The sequence below is a fragment of the Arachis ipaensis genome, chromosome B4 (assembly GCF_059453495.1).
Source record: "Arachis ipaensis isolate K30076 ecotype BB chromosome B4, ASM5945349v1, whole genome shotgun sequence".
NCBI classification, from domain to species: Eukaryota; Viridiplantae; Streptophyta; class Magnoliopsida; order Fabales; family Fabaceae; genus Arachis; species Arachis ipaensis.
In genome coordinates this window covers 17,860,422-17,882,085 of record NC_142439.1, presented here as the reverse complement: position 1 = coordinate 17,882,085, position 21,664 = coordinate 17,860,422, and the positions used below count along the sequence as shown (strand labels likewise).

At 30.1% G+C, this 21,664-nt stretch overlaps 1 long non-coding RNA gene and 2 pseudogenes across 2 annotated transcripts; all 3 read left to right on the top strand.

Moving 5' to 3' along the window:
- The first annotated feature begins 7,389 nt into the window (after positions 1-7,389).
- On the top strand, positions 7,390-19,167 carry LOC148566810 (uncharacterized). The gene is made up of 3 exons (XR_015880578.1): positions 7,390-7,612; positions 17,386-17,542; positions 18,536-19,167. It is a non-coding gene; the product is annotated as an uncharacterized LOC148566810 (long non-coding RNA).
- On the top strand, positions 7,619-9,386 carry LOC107636170 (pheophytinase, chloroplastic-like; annotated as a pseudogene). Its single transcript, XR_015880577.1, has 2 exons — positions 7,619-8,707; positions 8,826-9,386. The product of XR_015880577.1 is annotated as a pheophytinase, chloroplastic-like (transcript).
- LOC148566811 (pectinesterase-like) lies at positions 9,438-12,245 on the top strand (annotated as a pseudogene).
- Positions 19,168-21,664: the final 2,497 nt, after the last annotated feature.

Here is a 21,664-nt window from a genome sequence, read left to right as displayed (position 1 = left end):
TATCTTAAGAATCTAAAAAAAAAGAATGGAATTGGAATTGGAGCTACCAAAAGAAGAATGCACACAAAAGTAATGACAGCATAATAAACTTAACATTAATACTTAAGAGCATACTTACATCTAGTTTGGAATTGGAGGAATGCATCCACCAATTGATATTGTATACAAATAAGCAATAATCGATGTAAAATAAAATACTACAATTTTGTGTGTGCCCTTTAGCAAATGGGCAAAAGATTATCACTATAAAAATCCATGCTATGCCTAATGAATGCAAAATTAGGTGACTTCAATTCAATAGGTAGCTACTCATGCCTGTCTAAAAACTTCTCTATAACGACTGAGAATGTCGCAGAGCCAGCACAACCAGCACATGCTGCTTTTGGACCACCTACAATCACAAACCAACACCAAAACATTCTGAAACAAAGGCAGAGAATAGATTTTTGAACTAAACAAGAAACATTTAAATCTTAATTGAAAATAGTGTATTCATGCCACATTTAGGATCAGAGTAATTATAGTTCTTCAGATCATCCTGTAAATTTGCAACCCATTTTTATCTTCCAACTAAACATACTCTAGTATTAAATTTTTAAGGTAATTTACACATTCATAACTACAGATTATGTCAAAGGCAGAGTAAAGCTTGAAATCAATACCTTTCTAAGTTTATCAATCTCCCAAACAGAAGCATAAGACTAGAGATAGGACTTCAAATCAATGGCTAGCCACAATTTTGTTCAATGGTTATCTAAAATTTTAGGACCTTACCACCTAAGAATGCAAAATCCTTAGGCTTCAGTTGCCACTTCTCGTGTATAAACACATTCTTCCAAGCACCAAAAACGTCAAGAAACTAAATTTATAAAGCAGAAATTAATCCAACTATTAGCCCTTCTAAGCAGCTATGTTACATGCAATTAGAGGTACAAAGTTTTGATTCATAATTAGGTAAAAGAGAGAAGAAAACTTACCCCATTCATGACATTCTGCTCACTATCGGTCAAACCCCCTTGGCTCAAATACTCTTTAAAAGATACGAGTGCAATACAATACATCCTTACTTTTGAAGAATCCATGGATCATAGCCATCAACAAAATTTAGAATATAAATTTAGAATATAATTTGAGAAATAAACAGAAGTTGCAAACAATTAAGCAAAACTGAAACTGAACTACAAATTCACACAACTTAAGAATTCACAGCTTGAGAGACAGGAATTGAAAAAAACTAAAAAAACTGAAAAAAAAAAAACACAATACGAATAGAACATCCCTAAAACATTCAACTTCTCCTTATTCCCAATCTCAGTCAATCAATTCTTCCTAAAAAATAAAGAGATTAAAATGGGACACCAAGATGATGAAGAAAGGTTGAAATCTCATCATATCTAGAATATCATTAACTATGTTGATCAATTAACTGGCTACACAAAAGATAAGAAAATATAACAAACACCACAAGTAAAGAGCAATCACAGCTAATTCTTAAATACTTGATATTAGTCCTTCACTGAGTCAGCATCGAAAGATGGACGATGGCAAACAAATGAGGGAGGTGCAGATATTATTGAAATATTTTTGGTAATCAAGTTTTACATTGAAAATCGGATCCTCCAAGTTCGAATTGTTTTCCCCCAATTCTGAAACCAAGACAATGTGAAAAAATCGAACAAGGAGGTGGAAGAAGAAGTTGTAAATACAGAAAAGGGGAATGAAAATCAATGTCTCTCACCGTAAACTTACACTTGAGGAACAATCAATTCCTTCTAGAACTACCGCAACCGAAGAAAATAAACAAGCGAGTTTTTGATTTCCTGCAGAAGAAGAAAACGTAAGGAAGGAGAGAAAAAGAGATGAATCAGAGAAGCTATAGCCAGCAGATAGAAACAAACATCAAAATTGGATTCACCGCTGCAAGGTTGCAATGAGGAGAATCAAACGCACCCAGTTCCAGCTCTGATTAACTTTGTTTAGTTTCTCACCTAAATCTGGTTCCCCTGTCGCATGAGACGGAGAAAGCTTCCCGATTTCAGTTCCTAGGCTCTGCAGAAATGCGAATCTATGTCTAAAATCCAAATAATGACGACATTTCAGAGCTTCTGTCTCCGACTATGGCTGTAAAATCCAGTCGGCCACGATCGTCCCTATAATGAGAAAAACACAGAAGACAAAGAAGAAGAAGAGGGAATGGTAGAGAAGGAGCTGATTGTTCTGGTTTCTTTTCTGATAAAACGAAAATGGTGAGAATGAAGGTGAGAAAGAGAGAGGCTGGAGTAGAGGAGGGAGACGGAAATGTGGAGGAAGAGTAAAGGGTTAATTTTGTCTTTCTCAAAATAAAAAGGGAAACATAATTTATGAATTTAAAAAAATGGAGAGAATATTCAATTTAGGAATGGAATATTCTGTTAAATCAAACGGTTTTGTTACGGTAGGGATCTAATTGAAAAAAAAAATTTGTGCAAGGACCCAATTAAAAGGAAAAAAAGTATAGGGATCTAATTGAAAATTTCGCGAAACTATAGGGACCAACAGAGTAATTAAATCATTTAAAAATTCAACAATATATTTTAATTATATATAATTAGAATGTGCTTTCTATCCCTTTTTCCTTTTTATTTTGTGCTTCGGGTATAATGTTTGTAATTTCTTTATTTTTATTTTTTTTATCTTAATTTTGCTAAATATTTTTATAATTTTGTTTTATATCAATTATTTTTTTATGTATTTTGATTAATAGAATTATTTTTGTTAAAGACATTTTAATTTTGTTATAATATTTTTATAAAAGTTGATTAATAGGTTCTTCTTCAAAAATTTTTTCTTTAAATTTGTTTAATGAGATCGTATTTTAATTTTTTTTCCTTTTTATCTGTTATATTCATTGATTATATTAATCTTCTATTATAATATACTTTTTATTTATTTCACATATTATTTGTTTTACCTTCTTTTACTTCTTTTAATTATTCTCTTTATTTTATTTTTAATTTTTTATTTTATTTTTACTCCTCATATATAAATTTATTATAATTCATCACATGCATGTTCTTTTTAAATTTAAATGACTTTTTAGGTCATATTTTACCATTGATATTTTATATTGTTTAGTGTGTTTGTTTTTAATTTTTTAGTTATCTGTAAATATATTTAAAAAAATATGCTTTTATTTTGTCCAGTATTTACTACCGCGTTTAGTAGATAAATAACAAAATTTTCATTTATTGTTACATTGATTTAGTTTGAAGATGTTATTTCTACTTTTATATATTTGTTTATATTGTATGATTTGTATTTGTATTAGTGACGTCACGACGGTTCATACATTTTAATATTTGTGTAACAAATCTTATAAAATATTTTTACAAGTTATAATTTATTTTTGTTTTATCTATATATTCAATTTTTAATAATAATTTTTATTTATTTATAAATATATTATTTTCTATTTTTATTTAAAAAAATTATAAAATAGTAAATATAATTTTTTAATTTTATCATTAATATTTAGTTTTAGTTTTATTCTTGATATTTCAATATGTTTCAGTTATACTACTAAATAAATAACATTAATTATAAATAATTAATTATACTAATTATTTAATTTGACCAAAATATATATATATATATATAATTAGAATGTATTTTATACTTTCTTTTTCTCTTTTTTTTGTACTTCCGTTATAATCTTTGTAATTTCTTTATTTTGCCAAAATTTTTTATGATTTTGTTTTATATATTTTTTATGTATTTTGATTAATAGTTTTTAAGGGTGTTACTATTTTATGAGAATGATATAGATTAAACTTTGGTTATCCAGGAATTTACTAAGTGGCTAGAGGAGTTTCACGTTACGAACCAACAAATGCTAGCAATTGGAATGATAAAAAAAAGACTAGCCAATCTGGAACTAAATGGGGATCAGTAAAATTTATATATATATATCTGGGACTAAACGGGGATATATATATATATATATATATTCATTTATTAAATTTGGTAATCTTAATTTCTGTCTCCAATTTAAACTTTTTTTTTCTTTTTAGACTTATACTTAGCCTTGATTTTGTATCTACTCTTCCTCTAACTCACTTTCTCTACCTCTTAAGTTCGTCATTATGTCGCTCAGTTTTGCTCTAAAATATTATATTATGTTATTATGTTGGAAGATATTTTTATATTTTTTTAAGTGTTATTTTTTATAATGAATATATTATGAGTTGTGTTAAATTATCTTGAATTGATTATTTTATTATTATTATATTATAGTTTTTTTTGTTATTTTTTTCAAAAATTTTCAAAGAATATCCATAAATAATTGTGGGTATCTGCATTCGCTAAAGGGATAATTAAATAGGGGGATTTGCGACGAAGATGGAGAGCGAACGGGGGATTTTTTTTTTAACCGGGAGCGAAGGACGGGAAAAGGGTCTACCGCCGTACCCACACGAGTATCTATTACTATATCTAACTAACAACAAAAATTCAATTTGAGCTGATTTGAGATAGGACACGTGAACTTTATCTGCATCGGGTTTTAAGACAATAAACCTAATTCGGATTTAGGATCCTAACAATAGACCTAGATTGATCTTACTCACTTAACTTAATATTTTGAGTCATTACTATAATAAACACTATACTATTAAATATAATTATATTTAGTATATATAAAAGTTAGGTATACTTACAATAGATTTTATAATCAAACTAAAAAAATTTTAATTATCTTTTTTTTTTAATTTTAAATATTATTTACTATCTTATTGAAAAAGTGAATAATAATAATCACTCACATAATTTAAATAGATCCTCCTAATGTATACATGACACTACATATATCAAGGATTATTATATGTAAATTAACTAATCTTTATAATATACGATCTATTGCATAATTTTTTTCCTTTTAATATGGATAAATTGATGAATTTAATATATAAATATCATTTATATTATTTAACATACGAAATAAGTAACTTAAACCATTATCTATAATAATATAAACATAATTTTTTTGGTAGAAAAACAATAATAAAGGTTATTAATTAAGTTAATTACATAATAAAAAATTATGAATAATTTTTTAAATAATACTAAAAAATATCATCACTATTTTCATATATTACAAAGTTTATAAAAAAATTTAGATAATAAATCAATGCTCAATAAATTATACATTAGCTTTGTTAAAAAAATTAAATGATATATTATATATTTTATATATATATATATATATTATCAATTATTAAATTATAATTAATTTTTAATTCAATTTTTGGTAATTAAAATTTAAATGATTGAAATTATTAAATGCTGAATATTTTGCACCTAACTAATTTTGTTATTAAAATTTTAAAAAAGGTGAGTTGTTAATCAATTTTGAATTCAAATTTAAATTTAAATTTATGTAAGAAAATATTTTAAATTTTTTCACTAACTAGAATTAATTTTAAAATAAAAAAATTATTTTGTATATCATATTATAAAATAGTATAGTTATTTATTTTTTTAATGGCAATTATTGTCAAATAAAATGATATAAAAATGGAGAAAAAAATATATTCCAATTTAGAAATAATAATTTATTTTTTAATAGAATAAATTATATATTGAATAATAAAAGTTATTATAGTTTTTTTTTACACAAATTAATATATTCAACTACGGTATTTTGATAATATTACCAAAAAATATTAATCAATCTAATAGTTTTTGTAATGACATAAGTTTATAAGTTTAAAAGCTTGAAAATCATGTCATAAAATATAAAATTTTAACCGGTAATAACGTTGATCATATTGTTTGACTTCTTGAATGAATATGATACCAATAAATAAAACTGTCACAGTTAAATTTCAACAAAGGCAAATCTCCATAAGTATTGCTATCATCAATGAGAATTGTTCTACTTTCAAGACAAATACTATTTTTTTCACTGTATTTTTCAACTCGACAGGTCGAGAACTAATCATCCACGGATTGAAACTCCATTTATTGAGGGTCTGCCATAGCCAATGAGTTGTTACATACACAAGACGAAATTCGAAACTCTAATACTTACTTAGGTAGACGAGTGAGATGACCACTCAATCAATCTAAATCAGTTAAGACAAATACTAATTATTTTTAATATTTTTAACATTAAAAATAATTAAACTTTGATTTTAATTATAACTTTATAAAATATTTATAGTAATAATTATTATATATATTTTTTGTTTAATCTCTTTTAATAAAAAAATTATATATTTTTATTAATTATCCCGTACAGTGTACGGGAACATACACTAGTTTTACAACAAAAATGTGTCACATGTCACCCCTTCATTGCAATTGAAATCAAATTTTTTTCTCCAAATTAAAGAGTTCTCCCTTCCTCCTTCTTTCTTTTTCTATTGTTCTCATTCCTTCAACCACTCTATCTATTTTATATATCATTATCAATATCAATGATTAATTACTAATTTAAAAATCAAAATATGTAATATGACATTCTTTAATTATATTAAAATTAAAATTAAAATCAAAATATATCTATATTATATATCATATATTACTATCTAATTTAATAATCAAATGTGTCACATGTATAATCATACTCGGTAACTAATTAAAGAATTAGATTGTGTAACTAATAATATAAGTCGGTAATCTTTTGGTAATGCTTTTCTCATCTTCTCCATTCATGAATGATTTCATTGTTTGATGAAATTATTCTTTTATAAAATTAAACTTACAAAAAAAAATATATATAAATAATTATATTTTTAATAGATTTTTTAAACAAAAATCTCTTTTAGATTTGTTAAAATTTTTATATAAGTATTTTTTTTGTCTTATGCTGATATTTTTTCTTTTGAAAATCTAACAAAAATCAATTTTTTTTAATTTTAATACCATGACATGAAATTATTTCTTTTAAAAAAATTAGACTAATAAAAGACATAACATAAATAATTATATTTCTAACATATTATTTTGCAAATGATCTTGCGTATAAATTGATAAATAACATAAAAAATCTGAAATAGTTTAACAATGAAAGCACTTCAGGTAGCAATAGTCTAACCAATCTAATTTTTCAGTTAATTGTTAAATTGGTAGATAATTTTTAGGGTAAAGGATAAATAGGTCTCTAATCTTTTAAAACGCGGACATTTTCGTCCCTCAAGATTGGAAAATACATTTCGATCCCTCACCATGTAAATTCTGTGACAATTAAATCCTTCCGTGGAATTGGTACTCAAAACGGTAACGGAGATTGCTGAGGTGGAGGGGTGGAGAGTGATGTATCCGTTACGGTTGCTGAAGTGGATAGGAAACAAATTGTTGGAGGACAAATTGGTCCTTAATGGCCAAAACGACGCCGTATGCATCCCCACTTTCATGCCCATCATCCCAGACCTCTTCTTCTTCTTCTTCCATGGCAGTTTCATCGCGCCCTTTCTTTCTCTCTCGTCTCACAGAAGAAGAGCCTTGCAAGCAACGAATAAATAAACCCATTGACTCAACTGAATCTTTCTAATTAAAATACCTCACTGAACTTTTCCAGTTTTTCCGGAACGAGAAGAAGATTCTCATGCTACCTTCTTCATTAATTTAAAAGGTACAACTAGTACTACTGCTACTAATTTATTGTTTTTTGTTCTGAATTTTTCTACTATATAAAGCTTTTAATAGCAGCTGAGATAGTCTCTTTCGCTAGAAATATAATTAAGTTAAATTAAATATGTATGCAGTTAAAGTTGAAATCTTTATATGATGATTACAAAAGTTTTTGTTGAATTTCTACTGAGTTCACTTGCTATGGCTTGTTAGTGTAGATTTGAGTTTTTGGGTATGAAAATTTTTTGTTATGGTTCCACACCATGCTGCCAAGTGGTGTAGACAGTGAAAATTGGTTGAAAAGAATTTCAATTCACACCAATCAAGGTTTCCAAGCTACTTTGTAAATCATGGAATTTCTTGTTCCAACACCGTACCCAGAAGTGATTCCATGAGATTTCATCATAGGTCACTAAGTGTTCCAGAAGAGTCCAGAAGATTAAAGAGTTTCAAGGTTTATAGTGGAACTTCTGATGGCTATGTGATTGGTAGTGAAGATGAAATTGCAGGGATTGATGAACATGCTGCTTCTAAGATTCTAGTTCCAGGGTTACCAGATGGTTCAAATGGTGAATTTGGTGCTCCTATAAGTAGTTGTTTCTGGCAATGGAAACCTAAACTTAATGTACACTATGAGAAAGCTGGTTGTGAAAACATTGGTTCACCAAATGTTCTTTTTCTTCCTGGTTTTGGTGTTGGTTCTTTCCATTATGAGAAACAGCTTAAGGATTTGGGGCGTGATAATAAAGTGTGGGCATTAGATTTTCTAGGCCAAGGAATGTCCCTTGCTTTTGAAGGGACCCTGCCCCTAAGATTAAGGAAGGTGAAAGGGATATGGATAGGGATAGTACTTCGTCATGGGGTTTTGGAGAAGAAGCTGAACCTTGGACAACTAAGCTTGTTTACTCTGCTGATTTGTGGCAAGATCAAGTTAGATACTTCATTGAAGAGGTAAATGACATTGTTTTAGATTGGTTGCAACTACTTACTTTTGAAAATTTATTGAAACCACAAGGCATCCTGCTGCCGCAGCATTGTTTGCTTCAATCATGTTTGCTCCTCAGGCTGAAATATCTTTTGCTGAAGCTTTATCTAGGTAGGAGAATACTAAAACAATTATAGCATTAAGAATTTGAATACTACTATGGCTATGGATATGCACTTATGATTTATAGTTCAAACCTTGAGGATTTTGAGTGTTGTTTGCAATGTAGATGTAGAGAAAACGATATGTCGATATGACTGATGTATGGGAAAGAAGATCCATGGGTGAAGCCAATATGGGGAGTGCAAGTGAAGAAAGGGCGCGATGAAACAGCCATGGAAGAAGAAGAAGAAGAAGAAGAGGAGGTTTGGGATGATGGGCATGAAAGTGGGGATGCATACGGCGTCGTTTTGGTCATTAAGGACCAATTTGTCCTCCAACAATTTGTTCCCCATCCACTTTAGCAACCGTAACGGACACACACTCTCCACCCCTCTACCTCAGCAATCTCCGTTACCGTTTCGAGCACCAATTTCACGGAAGGATTTAATTGTCACGGAATTTACATGGTGAGGGATCGAAATGTATTTTTCAATCTTGAGGGACGAAAATTCCACGTTTTAAAAGGTTAGGAACTTATTTATCCTTTACCCTAATTTTTACTATAGATATCAATTTAGCAACCAAAAACATTTTTGGGTCATAGCAAATCTTTATGTATTACAAAATTAGTTGTATTATTGTGACCGAATTTAGTTAGCCACAAAATCTGTGAATTTTTGCATTGAAATTTGTTGATTACATGACACTTTTGTAATCAAATAACATAAAAGAAAATTAACAATGATCGAAACTAGCTAATTTCATATTGAATTGTTAACTATCGGATTTTCTATCCAATAGTTTAGTACTAAAATTAAACAATTTATATTCTTGGTCATACCACAATGCAATGCCAGTTAACCTAATCAACGTTGTAATAAAATACCAATTAATTAACCTTATTAATAGACAATTGTTTCTAAACATGTCTGAACATAATCTTATCTGAACTAATAAACTATAGTAGTTTCAACAAACATATTGTGAGTGACTATAAATATTTGAAAGTGCTGCAATGTTTTCCAATAACACAAAAAGAAGAAGATAAAAAATAAATGGAAAAGAAGGGAAAAATCATAGTATCAGTAGTTGTTTCACTTTCGCTCATCCTTGTGGCGGGAGTTGCCACCGGGATCATCGTGGCCGTTAATAACAAGAAAAGCAATGGCGCTGATGAAGTGCAAAACACTAAAGAAAGGTTCACGAGTCTCATTTGCCGTAACACACAAGAGAATCAAAACCTCTGTCGCGAGGTTCTAAGCCAAGTTGATGGTTCCTCTTCTTCCGACCTGAAAGCATACATCGATGCCGCTGTGAACGATATCAGAGATGGCGTCACCACCGCCCTAAAGATGATGATGACTGAGGAGGAGTTCTCCAAAGATGACAATGGAATCAAGATGGCCATTGATGGTTGCAAAGAAGTTATGGAGTCCGCATTGAGCAGCCTCGACCTTTTCAGCAATGTGCTTCGCAGCAATCACGACATTAACTCCCTGCAACCGCAAATCCCCGACCTCAAGAACTGGCTTAGCGCCGTTATCTCATATCAGCAATCTTGTATTAACATTTTTGAGGATCAAAATAAAGGAGAGAGAAAAATCAAAGAACAACTACAAAGCCTGAGTTTGGATCGTGTTGAGAAGGTTTCCATCATAACTCTTGATATTGTTACTGGTTTGGCTAAGATCATTGAAGATCTTGGCCTGCATGTGGAAATGAAACCCATTGCTTCTTCTGGGCGTGTTCTTCGCGAAGAGGTTGATAACGAGGGGTTCCCCGATTGGTTTTCCTCTTCAGATCGTAAGCTGTTGGCGAAGGATGTGAAGTTTCATGTTCCAAATGTAGTGGTTGCTAAAGATGGTAGTGGAAATTTTAGGACGGTTCAGGATGCAATTAACTCGTACCCAAAGGCAAAGAGTTTTCAGGAAAGGTACATTATCTATGTTAAGGCGGGGATTTATAAGGAGAATTGTACAGTTCCATCTTATGCAATGAACATTTTCATGTATGGTGATGGCCCTACTAAGACCATTATCACTGCTAGTATGAGCAATGTCACCCATAACCTCAAGGCCATGTTTACTGCCACTTTCGGTAATTTCTTATTTTCTCTATTTTATTATTATATGAATAACGAATCACATGCAATTTTCAGTGAAATTAATAATTAAAAAAGAGTTAGATAACAATTTAATCAAATATATTAAATTATTTAACAATTTTCAATTATCAATTTCATAAAAATAACTTCATATAAATCTTAATCTTCTCGTAGGCACACACATATACATACACGACAAATATTTGTATAACTCATCTTTTATCTAGTCACTTGAAACTCGACATAATATCTTATATGAAAAAAAAAAAAGAAGAGTTGGCAAATACAGAATAAAGCAAGTACACAATATATAATATGAGTCATACATAATATATAATGATTACTCTAATTAATATATAATAAAATGAATGTGCATGCATGTAGTGAATAAAGCGGGAATGTTTCTTGCGAAGGACATGAGGTTCGAGAATGCAGCTGGTGCAAAAGGGCACTAAGTAGTTGCACTCAGAAATGTAGGAGATTTTTCAGCTTTTTATAACTGCCACATACACGATTATCAGTTGTATGTTCAAGCCAATAGACAATTCTATCGCAACTGCGAAATTACTGGAACAGTTGACTTTATCTTCGGTACATCTCCTGCCGTGATCCAGAGAAGCAAGCTCATCGTGAGGATGCCCTTGCCAACTCAGTTCATTGTGTTGGTCGCAGATGACACCGTCGAGAGGAACATGACTACTGGCATTGTGATTCAGGAATGCCAGATTGTTCCCGATTCAATGTTTGACTCGGTCAAATACCAAATCAAGACTTATTTGGGTAGGCCATGGAAGGAAGGATCGAGAGCAGTAATTATGGAATCATATCTGAGTGATTGGATTAATCCGGAAGGGTGGGCCCCTCATGCTGGCAATGAGATAAAAGGCTTCTTAGATATTTGTGAGTATGGAAATACCGGACCAGCTGCTTCAGTTTATGGAAGAATCAAGTGGAAGGGATATCGTGGTATAATAACTAAGAATGAAGCCATGCGATTCACTGTTGCTGAATTCCTCAAGGGTGGACCTAACAATAATGCTGACCAATGGTTGAACGCTCTTGGTGTTCCTTTTGAAAGTGGTTTTGTAAGGCCGTAACATTTGTTACTTTTTAATCATATTATTTAATCTTTTCTCTCTCAAGGAGATTAAACGTATCAATAACAAATAGAAAAAATGTTGGTTTTTTTTTAATATTTGTCTTCTATTTTTGTATTAATGGTAACCAACTTTTTTTTAGTCGGTAACATTTTCCTAAAAAAATTATTGTCTGAATCTTTGTTTAGTATATAATATACTAGAAAAAAGAAGTGCCACACATCAAATTGATCTATTCGATCTAGTTCTCAAAACCATGAAAATTTCAAATTTGGATTGGTCCCCCACTCTCACATGTCCTATAAAGTGGTATGCTATAAGAAAAGAGTTCATTACAAGTAGATTTATTGGCCCTTTCTGTTTTTTTACAGACAGACTTCATTTGCCAATACAAATCTTGTTCTTGTGTGACTAACCTGGACGTAACTCGGTGTCTGAGAGTCAATGCCGAGTTGTTTCCTTCAACGCCGAGCTATAGACTTGAAAGATCCGAGCTCTTCGTCTAGAGAGATATCACGTCACGGAGAGTATGAACAAAGGGGGAGTGTACCTACAAAAGGCACTCCGATGCTTAAGTTAGTACTGAGAATTCAGCTTCCCCTTTGAAGATAAAATATCATACCTTTATAGGTGAGATAAAACAGGTCGGTTACATTTCTATTGATCATCTGAATTGAAGAGTAGTTAATAGGTTTTAATAAGTAATAAATACCTGGTCAGACAGTTTTATTTCAGGATGTAGTCCGTTGAGTCTGATTGTAACATATAACGCCGAATTATAACGTAACTGCCGAGTTATAGTGTGTAATGCCGAGTTATGACATAAGATTTGTAACGACCGTATCATATCCCCCCCAAGCTTAGCCTGGGAATGCATTTTAATGAAGCAGGTTGAGCTTTTAATGAATTATAAGTCAGCTGCTTGAGTGAGTTCATAACTCGGCCACTGGCTTAGCCTTGGAGCCCCCAGTTCAAGATGCTTTATTAAACGAAGGAATAAAATATTTTGAATTTCAGACGTTTTTTTAAGTTAATGTGTATTAGAAAGTGTAGTAGTATTTGTCATTGATTGTGTCTTTGGTTTTTTTCAATGTAATTTTGAACCGTTGATTTAATAGATGCAACGGTTAGGGTTTTTCATGGAACTGAATAGTTAATTTGAATAGTTGCTGAGACGATTTTGATAAAAATGAATTGGTTGGGCCAGAATATTGCGTTAGGTCACCTTTGTTTGGTGATTTGATTGAAGATTGAGTTTGATTGCGCATGTGTAAACGATGAGACTTTGAATTGAAGAATTATCAGGAATGGCGATAAAAATGAATTGGTTGGTTCACCTTTGTTTGGTGATTTGATTGAAGATTGAGTTTAATTGAGCATGTGTAAACGATGCGACTTTGAATTGAAGAATTATCGTTATTTCACCTTTGTTTCATGATTTGATTGAAGATTGAGTTTGATTGCGCATGTGTAAACGATGCGACTTTGAATTGAAGAATTATCCTTAGTTCACCTTTGTTTGGTGATTTGATTGAAAATTGAGTTTGATTGCGCATGTGTAAACGATGCGACTTTGAATTGATGAATTATCATTAATTCACCTTTGTTTGGTGATTTGATTGAAGATTTTGTTTGATTGCGCATGTGTAAATGATGTGACTTTGAATTGAAGAATTATCACGAATGGATAATTGATTGAAGATTGTTGATAGTCATAGTCAGGAAGATAGTTGATATAAATCTGATGATAGATTTGACAATGACTGATAATGATTGATATAGCTCGGATAATGATTGATATAAATATGAAAATAGAGATAATAGATATAAATTTGAAAATAAAAAAACAGATATAGGTCGGCAAATAGAGATAACAGATATAGATCAGTAAATAGAGATAACATGTAGATCGACAAATAGAGATAACAGATATAGATTAAAAAATAGAGATGAAAGATATAGATCAGAAAAACAGATATAGATCGGCAAATAGATATAACAGATATAGATCAGAAAAATAGATATAGATCGGCAAATAGAAATGACTGATATAAATCAGCAAATAGAGATGACTGATATAAATTAGAAAATAGAGATGACAGATATAGATCAGAAAAATAGATATAGATCGGCAAATAGAGATGACTGATAAATTAGCAAATAGAGATGACAGATATAGATCGAAAAAATAGATATAAATTGGCAAATAGATATACCAGATATGAATTGAAACATAGAGATGACATGTATAGATCGGAAAAATAGATATAGATCGGCAAATAAATATACCAGAGATGATTTGAAAAATAGATATGACACATATAGATCGAAAAAATAGAGATAACAAATATAAGTTGAAAAATAGAGATGACAGATATAGATAAAAAAAATAGATATAGATCGGTAAACAAATATACCAGATATGAATTGAAAAATAGAGATGACAGATATTGATCGGAAAAATATATAGATCGGCAAATAGAGATGACTGATAAATTAGCAAATAGAGATGACAGATATAGATCAGAAAAACAGATATAGATCGACAAATAGAGATGACTGATATAGATCGGCAAATAGAGATGATTGATATAAATCGGCAAATAGAGATGATTGATATAAATTATCAAATAGAGATGACAGATATAGATCAGAAAAATAGATATAGATCGGCAAATAGAGATGACTGATATAGATCGGCAAATAGAGATGATTGATATAAATCGACAAATAGAGATGACTAATATAAATTAGAAAATAGATATGACAGATATAAATTGGAAAAATAGATATAACAGATATAGATCGGCAAATAGAGATGATAGATATGGATCAGAAAATAGATATAATAGAGATATATCGGCAATTAGAGATAACTGATATAAATTGGCAAATAGATATAACATATATAGATTGGCAAATAGAGATGGCAGATATAGATCAGCAAATAGAGATGATTGATATAAATCAGAAAATAGAGATGACTGATATATAAATCAGAAAATAGATATGACTGATATAGATCAGAAAATAGATATAACAGATATAGATCGGCAAATAGGGATAACAGATATAAATTGGCAAATAGATATGGCAGATATAGGTCGACAAATAGAGATGATTGATGTAAATCAGCAAATAGAGATGACTGATATAAATTATCAAATAGAGATGACAGATATAGATCAGAAAAACAGATATAGATCGGCAAATAGAGATGACTGATATAGATCGGTAAATAGAGATGATTGATATAAATCGGCAAATAGAGATTATTGATATAAATTAGAAAATAGAGATGACAGATATAAATTGAAAAAATAGATATAACAGATATAGATTGGCAAATATCAAATAGAGATAACAGATATAAATTGAAAAATAGATATAATAAATATAGATCGGCAAATAGAGATGATAGATATGGATCAGAAAATAGATATAACAGAGATATATCGGCAATTAGAGATAACTGATATAAACTGGCAAATAGAGATAACAGATATAGATTGGCAAATAGATATACCAGATATGAATTGAAAAATAGAGATGACAGATATTGATCGGAAAAATATATATAGATCGGCAAATAGAGATAACAGATATAAGTTGGAAAATAGATATAACAGATATAGATTGGAAAATAGATATAGATCGGCCTTTTTCGGGCCTTAATGATTTACTATACGACCTTTGTTTACAAAGGTGCAGGTAAGTTTGAAGCCATTGGAAGGAAATGGGGCCTATAGAAAGAAGGGTGTTTATTTCGAGGCCCATGGTAGGCGCCAATTGTTTTTGTGTGACTAACTTGGACGTAACTCGGTGTCTGAGAGTCAATGCCGAGTTGTTTCCTTCAACGTCAAGTGATAGACTTGAAAGATCCGAGCTCTTCATCCAGAGAGATATCACGTCACGGAGAGTATGAATAAAGGGGGAGTGTACCTACAAAAGGCACTCCGATGCTTAAGTTAGTACTGAGAATTCAGCTTTCCTATGATACGGTCATTACAAATCTTATGTCATAACTCGGCAGTTACGTTATAACTCGGCGTTATATGTTACAATCAGACTCAATGGACTACATCCTGTAATATAACTGTCTGACCAGGTATTTATTACTTATTAAAACCTATTAACTGCTCTTCAATTCAGATGATCAATAGAAACGTAACCGACCTATTTTATCTCACCTATAAAGGTATGATATTTTATCTTCAAAGGGAAAGCTGAATTCTCAGTACTAACTTAAGCATTGGAGTGCCTTTTGTAGTGCAACTCACCAAATAATCCATGAAAACATCTCCAAGTATCTCCTAGTTTCTCTCCTTCTAAGCTTAGACACATGTTTCCAGAAGCCATATACAGTCAAAGTCAGTAGCTTATCAGAATATTTCTTCCATGTATAACAACATTTAAATAAAAAAGAAAAGTTTTTCATTATGCAGTGCTAGATCCATCTTTGCTTAGGAAGACCAGAAGTCATATGTTCCAAAACTGTTAGGCCAAATGCTTCATAAAGAGCATTCTGCAATTAACAAGTAACAAAGACATACATAATTTAGTGTAACAATTACTTGGCCACCAAACCATTTAAGAAATTAGAGCACACACTTATTCTATCCTATTAGATCAATTACACTAACTTCCTCTAATGTTATGAAGTCAATATAATTGACCTGTTTTTTTTTTATTATATGAAAAGAGGTAACATATAGTTTGGTCTCTTGAAATCTCAACATTCAATAAAATTATCCCTAACTTTTAGAAATAAATCTAAATGAATCCTGCTTTTAAAATATGAGAATCATTATGATTGCAGTTAGGATTCTTAAATTAAAATCAATACATTATTAGATACTTTCTCTTAAAAAAAATTTAGTTACATTCAACATATTATCTCTCATTTTTATATACAATGGTTTAATTAAAGAACTTTCATTTGCATACAATTACATTATCAACGTCCAACTCAAAGCTCTACTTTAAGCTTTTGTTCATCACATCACATCACATTAACGAAGTCTATGTCAAGTAAATATTTCTTGATAGCATTTTTGAATATTACAATGAAGATTAGATATAGTTGTGTTTAGTTTGACAATTTACTGTGTTTGTAACTTTGTCTGCAAAGGATGCTAGTTCGTTGTGTTCTACCATCCGAAGGGGCTGTTAAACTCAGCGTGGACAGAAGTTGATTCGTCACCTTATAGTTCGGTTTTTATTGTGCATTATGAGTCATAATTCGACTTTATTTGTCTTCATTCTAAGTTTGTAACGAACGATCTTAATAACAATTATTCTGACTTAATGACAAACAGTCATAATATTAATTCTATTCATCAACTCTATGTTTATAAAGGCACCAATTTCTATATCTCAAAGGGGACGACATGATAAGTTATATTTCATGTTTAACATTGTATAATCCTAGAATTTTTATACCTCTTAAACACTTACTGACTTGAGCGTTGGAGTGCCTTTTGTAGGTATCCATCCCCTTATTCTCTCATTGCCGACATATACCTTATCCTGACAGAAAGCTTACAAGTATTTACCGGTGGATGAGCTATACACCCGTCAACCTCTACAAGAATAATTGGCGCTGGCTGTGGAGATGAGTAAAATAATTCCTACTCCCCTCAGGTTCATAAAACTTGATTTACATTCAAATTTTTGAATCAATTTCAACAATAATCTTGTTTAGAATTTTATTTAATACCTTTTTATCAAATTTTAATCTATCATAACTTTTTTATAAAGTATGTACTTTATACATTCGAATTGATTCACTTTTACGTATCATAATATTTCACATGTCATAATCGTCTTTCAACCAATTCGAGAACAAACTTAGCTCTCAATCAATCTGAGAACAAACTTAGCTTTATATTATTCATATCATACAACTTCATACATATTCAGTATCTCAATTTATATTATTCATATCATACAAATCTTACTATAAAGCAAATATTTAATAATTAATTACTTTGAGCGAGAAATTCATCAATAAGTTGTTGAGGGTCAGAAAATTTTCCAAGACAATTGATCATTATATCCTTAGATCATACATTCGATTCCATCAAACGGATACAATCAAAAGCTATATGCATGCCATGAAAATTATTCTCAAGCGAAAAAGTATCCCCCACACAGCTATCTTGATTGAATGACTCTTACCACTCAATTATTTTTTAAATAAGTGTCGACATAATAGCCCGACTAAACTTGGGGGCTCACCATATCATTATTCACTTATCTTTTAACCTAGTTATAACTCATTTTATTTTCTAAGCTTAGCTTGGATCATATGATTGGCAGACAAATCTTGTGGGCTATGATCCGTCACCTTATAGCTCGGTCTTTAATTTATTGTGCATTATGAGTCATAACTCGACTTTATTTACCTTCATTCTAAGTTTGTAAAAGACGCTCTTAATAACAATTATTCTAACTTAATGACAAACGGTCATAACTTCAATTATATTCATCAACTTTATGCTTATAAAGGCACCAATTTCTATATCTCAAAGGGGACGACATGATAAGTTCTATTTCATGTTTAACATTCTATAATCATAGAATTCTTATACCTCTTAAACACTTATTGACTTGAGCGTCGGAGATCTTTTGCAGGTACCCACCCACTTTGTTCTTCGACATCCGAGTTATTCTCACTCCATTAAAGAAAAGGCGTATTACAACAGTGCAAGAGATGAACTATACCTTAGAAGTTCATTCACACAAGAACAGAAGTTCAAGAGGAAATCTAGGAAGAGCCAGATGTGGTGCTGCATTGCCGGATTCGTCAGTCATATTGGTTTCGCTGGCAGCGTCGTAGTGGAACTAGTAGCTATTCTCCATGATTTGGGGTTGGCATGGCAGTTTGGATACAGAAAGGTGGTTTGTGAAAGTGATTTCATGGTGTCTCTGGAGATTATTCATGACAATGCCGAAGACTTTCCAAAATTAGCAGACATTGTGGAAGAAATTCATTAGTTCATGTTTCTTGAGTGGGATGTCACTATCTACCACGTCATGAGAGAAGCAAATTCGTGTGATCAGTTCTTCTTCGAATTCTGTGTTTTCTCTTATGAATAGGCCTCTGCTGAAACTCATTCCCCTTCTTCTTGTCGACTCCAAAGGTGTTCTTATTCTAGAGCTTAGTTGTATGAGGTTATAAAAGTTGTTGGGCTCTTTTTTTTATTTCTTAAATTATGCATGGTTGATGTACTCTTTTTCTTTTATTGGAATTTTTTTCAACAAAAGGGGTTTGGTCCACAGGGGTTTTTTAAGGAGGCATAACCTATATAGGTTGAGTGTCCATATAATCTATACCAATTACTGTAGAACAATATACTATTCAGATATATCATATTCAATTTCAATGAAATTGCAAAATTTCTGGAGAAAATATTAAATTCTATGTTAACTATTGATAATGGTCAATTATGTTCATCAGTGCTAATGTAATATTTATCAATATATTAATCAAACTATAGACATATAAATACATAGATCATATATTAATTTTAAACAAGGCATAGCTAGATCCTACAATTCAGTTTATTTTACGACCGTTATCGCTAACTTGACCCTTGAAACCTTCTTTGATATCAAGTAAGCTCATTTTGACCATGGTTTATTGGAAATTCAAGAAGAACGTGGCTTGGTTCGGTGCATAAGAGTTGACAAAGTTCTTAGTTCTTGTACTAGTGAACACGTTTGATCAGATGTGAGAACTCCATTGCTAAAAATCAAAAGCCTCAAAATATAAATTGTCAAAATTATATTTCTTTCGTGCTCAGCATTGTCACCAGCACTGCATGTTGTGGACAGTATCTTTGTAAATTCTGAGATTAAATTTAATACACTCTTATTAGCCTGTTCTTGAAAGAAAAATACCTAACTAGCTACTCCTATTATGTGAGCTGCTAAAGATTCAAAATCACAGGACATTATCAATAAATGTTTTCTTGTTGCACAATCTCTATTAATTATGTAATTTAAAAAGTACATACATTTAGAATTTAATATATAGATATAAAATTTCAAAACAATAGATCCACAAGGCCATAACCCACTCAAGTTCAAGTTCTAGTTTTTGTTCATCACATCATTCTATTCCTCTCAATCAGTGATTCAACCTAGTCTAAAATCAACTAAATAATGATGTTGTGGTCAAGTTTAGAAACATCCATGATTTGAAGGCAAGAAAGGAACAGAGAGTGTGGCCATGATAAACAATAACTATTAGGTGAAGTGAATTAAATGAACCAAATATAAATGTATGGCAAAAATAGTGTGATGAATGAGTTTGTAAAAATAAAATGATATAAGTGGTTAATATGGTAAAATTATTTGAAAAAAAGTAAAACAAAACAAACACAATATTGAGAGTATTCAACAACATATAAAAGATTTATTTATATTTTGTCATGTAATTTTGATTAGTGTTTGTTTTAGGATCTTTTATTATATGTCTTCTTGTTAGTTTTTTAATCTATTTTAGTGTGATATATATTTTATTTAATTTATGTTTATTCTTGATGACATTGTCAAGGAAAATAATTCACAAATTAAATCTTTTCTCCCCAATTTTGGATCAAGTATGTAACAATAATAAAAAAATTAAATTATAAATTCTTAATTTTAAATCCTAAATCATTTCTTTATATTTTATAAAAATTGATGTCAAAATTATTCTATATTTAAGTGATGGCACATAGATTGTTTATAATTTTTCCATGTAAACATATTATGGTAGGTGTCATTTTATTATAAAACTAAACATACATATCTTCCTTTCAATTTTGATGTCACTTCTCGATTTTCATAATAATTAACAAGATAATCCATACTACTAAAATCTTTTCTTAGCAATATTAATGTTCTCTTAACTATTTATACTTTTTAAAACATATAATTTATATGTATATAGACACTTAATGCAATATATGAAGTCATAATAATGATGACAAATGTTATAAAATATTGAAGTCTCTTAAGGAAGTGATGGTAAAAATGGTGAATTGTAAAATCAACAATGTAAAGCATTATATGTTATAAGATATTTAAAATAAGAAAATAAAAAAATGTTATATAAAATTACTAGCAAAAATACTTAAAAATTAATCCACATTTAAAAAAATTATATTAGAAGTAATAATCACTAACTTTAGGAAAAAAAAACTTAAAAAAATATCAACTAATTTGTCTAGTTAAAACTAATTATTTACTAAATAAAATTCACAAAGTTAAAACTAATTATCTAGTTACAATTTAATAAATAATTGACAACTGTAGAAAAAAAATTAAAAAAATCAACTAATTTATATTTTTTATTTATTATAAATATTATTCACTGTGTGACTGATTTAAAAACTATCAAAGAGATAGATAACTGTTGTATATAGACCCATAAAAATTACATACTAGTCTTGTGTACATATGCTTAGGACTTAGAAATGGGTTAATGTATCTACTAATATATATGTCGACTATTGTGATAAGTATAAATAGATGGATGTCCATTTATTATATTGTGACTTTTTTCATAATATTGGGCAGCCAACTTTTTTAAGATTGAAAGAATCAATCTTCAAAACAGATGCAAATAAATGAACTTTAAAAAAGTAAGGCTTAATATGTGTATAAATAGAGGTTTAAACCTCTGACAACACACACGATCAATAATAACAAATATTCTCTCTCTTTATACTGAATAATTCTCTCTCTCTTTATATATATTATATAATATCTAAT